This window comes from Capricornis sumatraensis, chromosome 21, assembly GCF_032405125.1.
Source record: "Capricornis sumatraensis isolate serow.1 chromosome 21, serow.2, whole genome shotgun sequence".
NCBI classification, from domain to species: Eukaryota; Metazoa; Chordata; class Mammalia; order Artiodactyla; family Bovidae; genus Capricornis; species Capricornis sumatraensis.
Window position 1 is genome coordinate 17,667,868 of NC_091089.1, and position 5,692 is coordinate 17,673,559.

Sequence of the window (5,692 nt, forward strand, 5' to 3'; positions counted from 1 at the left end):
AAGAATTAAACTTGAATTGCACTCACTCTTTCATCTTTTAATAAAAGAAAACTTTCTCTTAGAAATGGCATAATCATTGTTATAGTAAGTCTAGCTCTTAAATGAAAATATGGGCCGAGTTACAGTCTACTTACTAACCTAGCTAAGAAACCTTTGAAAATTAACCATGGATCAAAGTATTTATCTAAATTCAAGATGTTATCTTAGGATGAGCAGTAACACAGGTCCTTAACTTCCTTTAAAAAGAACACTTAAACTTTTATCACAGTCAGTCAGTACTTTAAGAAACGGTTCTTCAATACAAAGTTTCTCTTCACAGATGCTATGTCCATTTTCTTCATAATATTTTCTTATTACCACTGTATCTTCAAAATCATCATTCCCTGATACCAATTTTCCACCTTCCCAGGCATAAATAATAGGGTTGTCAGGCACCACAATAGAAACATCAGAATCTGTTTGATTGAACCATCGAACTTCTGACCAAATCCTGGGAAAAGAGACCAGACTTTCCTCCTGTCAAACAATGTTTTTTAAAAAATAAGACAGCATTATTTTTGTTCTGAATTGAATTGGACAGAATCTCCATTTCTTGAATGCCTATATCAGAAGGATTAAAAAGTATTTCTGGAACAGCAAATCTCTCATTGGCCCGAATAATTTTTTCCCCAGATTCATATTTTCCACTTAACACCATCTCTTCTCTTGGCTTACAGAAGCCCTTTAAAATTGCAGTAAAGTCAGGCAAAACATAGTCAATGTTAACACATTTTCTTCTTTCAACTTGGCAACACCTATCTCTCTACAAAAATTCTGAGACAAAAAGTATACATCTTCTTTCCCTTGGTCAGTCCCGTGTTTCATTCATAACATGTAACTGCCTGTAAGGTATGATCTCTTTTAGATGATTTGTTAATATTTGTCTTATTACTTATTTTTTCTTTTTACTTCTAAAATAAGGAAATACATGTCTAAAAGAATATCCACTCCTACGATGATACAGCGTACTTTGGAACAATTATCTTGGAAATAACTATGTACATGGAGAGCCCCCAAAATCTACTTTTAATACTGCTAGAAACTTGTATTCTTCAAATAAGATTGCATTCAATGATTTTTGAAGTGAAGTTAAAATATGATTCTATGCTAATAATATTAATATCTAAAAGACAAAGAGACATTTTCATGACTATAACCGATTTTGGCTATGTAAGCTCTGATATCCAGCACTAAGATCGTCATTTTAGCAAAAACCTAGCCGCTGTTGCTTTCTTTTCTGATTTTTCCATTCACATTAGAAACAAAATTTTATTGCATAGATTTTCAGCTTACCAAACAAATTAGCATTTATTGTATGATAACATCTTTATCTGTGACCTTTTTACAGAACCCAAATGCTTTCTAACTAAGACCATAATCTTGATCTTGAGATGTATAAGATACATTTTATGCTCAGATTTAACTGAAACAAGCATGAGATTAAATTAATTTTCTCTCTTTCTCTTTTTTTGAAGGTGTATGTGTGTGTATGCATGATTATAGAAATAATAATGCAATTTGCTTTGTGGTTTAGCATTTTCAAAGGATTTTATTTGAGAGATATTTTGCAAAAGTAAAGCTAAAAGAAAATCACAGTAACTGAGTCAAGCAAATCTACTTAAGCAGCTATGATACAAGTTAAAATTAAATGATTTGCTTATAAAGAATTGCAAGCAGTAAGGGAAAACTAGGTTATATTCCTGAGTTGCAAAGATACCCTGGAGAAAGGAAAGGCTACCCACTCCAGTGTTCTGGCCTGGAGAATTCCATGGACTGTATAGTCCATGGGGTCACAAAGAATTAGACATGACTCCAAAATCACTGTAGATGGTGATTGCAGCCATGAAATTAAAAGACGCCTACTCCTTGGAAGGAAAGTTATGACCAACCTAGATAGCGTATTCAAAAGCAGAGACATTACTTTGCCAACAAGGTCCGTCTAGTCAAGGCTATGGTTTTTCCAGTGGTCATGTATGGATGTGAGAATTGGACTGTGAAGAAAGTTGAGCGCTGAAAAATTGATGCTTTTGAAATGTGGTATTGAAGAAGACTCTTGAGAGTGCCTTGGACTGCAAGGAGATCCAGCCAGTCCATCCTAAAGGAGATCAGTCCTGGGTGTTCATTGGAAGGAATGATGCTGAAGCTGAAACTCCAGAACTTTGGCCAGCTCATGCGAAGAGTTGACTCATTGGAAAAGACCCTGATGCTGGGAGAGATTGGGGGTAGGAGGAGAAGGGGATAACAGAGGATGAGATGGCTGGATGGCATCGCCGACTCAATGGACATGAGTTTGGGTAAACTCTGGGAGCTGGTGATAGACAGGGAGGCCTGGTGTGCTGCGATTCATGGGGTCTCAAAAGGTTGGAGACGACTGAGCGACTGAACTGAACTGAAAGGAACTGAGCAACTTTCAGTTTCACTTTCTGTCCACCAAGGATCATAACTCATAAATTAATGATTGATTTAGATAGCATATTCAAAAGCAGAGACATTACTTTGCCGACTAAGTTCCATCTAGTCAAGGCTATGGTTTTTGCAGTAGTCATGAATGGATGTGAGAGGTGGGCTGTGAAGAAGGCTGAGAGATGAAGAACTGATGCTTTTGAACTGTGGTGTTGGAGAAGACTCTTGAGAGTCCCTTGGACTGCCAGGAGATCCAACCAGTCCATTCTGAAGGAGATCAACCCTGGGATTTCTTTGGAAGGAATGATGCTAAAGCTGAAACTCCAGTACTTTGGCCACCTCATGCGAAGAGTTGATTCATTGGAAAAGACTTTGATGCTGGGAGGGATTGGGGGCAGGAAGAGAAGGGGACAACCCAGGATGAGATGCCTGGAAGGCATCACTGACTCTATGGATGCAAGTCTGAGTGAACTCCGGGAGTTGGTGATGTACAGGGAGGCCTGGTGTTCTGCGATTCATGGGGTCGCAAAGAGTGGGACATGACTGAGCGACTGAACTGAACTGAACTGAAAGTCAGAAGGATGCTCTTTTGAAAAAATGAGGAGTAAACATAGATTAGAATGATTATTAAAAGTATGATTACAAGTAAACATAGGTTACAACTGAATTTTTAGAACATTTTGTAGTTTGAAAAAGAAGAAATTTCTGTTTTGGACCATAGAGATTGACTTGTGTGATTGAAAGACAAAATAGTTCAGAGATATGATGAAGTTAGCAAAAATTTATTTTTAAAAAAGAGAAGACAGAAAAGAAAACAAAGTTAGATTTGTATAATGCTGCTACTGCTGCTAAGTCACTTCAGTCGTGTCAGAGTCTGTGACCCCATAGACGACAGCCCACTAGGCTCCCCATCCCTGGGATGAATACTGAAGTGGGTTGCCATTTCCTTCTCCAATGCATAAAAGTGAAAAGTGAAAGTGAAATCGCTCAGTCATGTCCGACAGGTAACGACCCTATGGGCTGCAGCCTACCAGGCTCCTCTGTCCATGGGATTTTCCAGGCAATAGTACTGGAATGTGGTGCCATTGCCTTCTCCAGATTTGTATAATAGAAGCTACTATTTTTCTTAAAATATAAGATGTTTAAAGATGAATAATTTTAAAATAACATTTTAAATTGAACAGTTTTTAAAAATAAAATATCAGTGATATTCAGAGATATTAAGTAATCAACATATCTCCACTTCATCTCACATTGAATAAGCCTGGCTTCAAAGGCAATATTACATTGGAAATTAACCTTTTATAGGAAAATAACAGTGGTCAAATCTGACATTTGGCATTTCAACAAGAAAGGAGGTGGGGGATAATTGCATAAGCAGATTTCCTCTACTCTGTCCCATGCTGAATAAAAGGAACACTGTCATTTGTGGCTATATGGAATGCCTATTTTAATTTTATCATGAGTTTTTCCAATCTGTCATATATTCCGTTCTGGTGAGACTGGAGAATTTAGTATAGAGGTGTGTGTGTGTGTGTGTGTGTGTGTGTGTGTGCACGCATGCATGAGTGTGTGCGTATGTGTGTGCGTATGTTACCTGAAAGAGGTGGTGTGGGAGTAACTAATATGAGGGTTGAATGTAGCGGTTTGATGTGTCAATAAATAAAATAGAAAAAAAAAAGAGAGTAAAGAGGATCTCTAGTTTATGAGATAGAGAAAAAGCAGAGCCTTCAAGGTCTCCTGTGAAATTAGAAACAGCCTTGCAGGATGAGAGAGGGAGGAACTTAATCTTGTGGAAAGGCTGGTGAGGAAACAGTTCCTCCCCCCTGTTTCTCTTTTCGGTGCAGAGCCATTGCAACAGCTGAGGATCTCACCAACTTTAGAAAACAAAGGATTACTAGATCAGCCATTTTAAATGCACTGGTCAGTAAATTCAGTATAACAGTGTCTGATCTAACTTTTAACAACTGTCTTTCTTAATCAACAAATGTTTTAGGTGGAGTGGCTGGTCATGTCTGTTAAAATTGTTGAGATAAGCAGCAGTTTTTCCGATATAGATAGCTTAAGATGGCAAATTAAAGAGTTGAGAGTCTTGTTAAAGAGATGAGACTCATCTCATTAGTTGTTGTTCAGTTGCTAAATTGTGTCCAATTCTTTGGCACCCCATGGACTGCACTATGCCAGGCTTTCTTGTCTTTCACTATCCTGGAATTTTTTCAAACTCATGTCCATTGAGTGGGTGATGCTGTTTCATAATGTTCTTGCCTGGAGAATCCCAGGGATGAGGGAACCTGGTGGGCTGCCGTCTATGGGGTCGCACAGAGTCGAACAAGACTGAAGCAACGCAGCAGCAGCAGCAGCAGCAGCAGCAGCTTCTATTACTAATTGTGTTGGGACTGGGGAGGTAGGTAGAAAGGAGACTGAATGACTCTGCAGAAAACTGAAATAAAATCTTTTGTCTTGTCAAAAACAAAAAATAATCTATCATGATTAGAGTTTGTTTTTATAGTCAGTGATATAAAGAAATGCCCAGGTTGTCAGTTAGCCATGTTAGATCAGGTTGCCTTTTCAGGAACATAGTTTGCCTGGCTGGAAAAGCAGAGTTACAGGATGAGCTATCTAAAATGAAAAGAAAAATTCAACTCACAATTATTTACAAATAAAGATCAAAGTGAAGAACTTTTTTTTTTCAAATTTAGGAGCAAGACCTTAATCGCAAAAGGGCCTCTGACTCTGTTTAGTGTTCTACTGTTGTCATTTCAAAAGTCTTAATACGTTTTGAAAAAGGGACTCCACATTTTCATTTTACACTGGGCTCCACAAATTTTATAACTAGTTTTGAAGTTGTAAGATGTGTAAGAAAAAAGATCTTGATATTGAAATCATGCTTAATTTTTCTTTTTTAAACATGTTTTATTGATATGTAGTTGATTTATAACTTTGTGTTAGTGCTGGGTGTACAGCAATGTCATTCAGTTATGCATATATATGTGTGTGTGTGTGTGTGTGTGTGTGTGTGTGTGTATATATATATATATATATATTCTTTTTCTATTATAGGTTATTGCAGGATATTTAGTATAGTTTCCTGTGCTCTAAAAAAGGTCCTTGTTGATTATCTATTTTATATATAATAGTGTGTGTGTGATAATCCCAAACTCCTAACTTTTTCCTTCATTTCCCTTTTGGTAACCATAAATTTATTTTCTATGTCTGAAACTATGCTTAATTTCAAATTACCATTTTCAAA

At 37.1% G+C, this 5,692-nt stretch overlaps 1 pseudogene; it reads right to left on the reverse strand.

The window, feature by feature from the left end:
• Nucleotides 1-228: 228 nt before the first annotated feature.
• LOC138097747 (actin-related protein 6 pseudogene) lies at nucleotides 229-1,242 on the reverse strand (annotated as a pseudogene).
• Nucleotides 1,243-5,692: the final 4,450 nt, after the last annotated feature.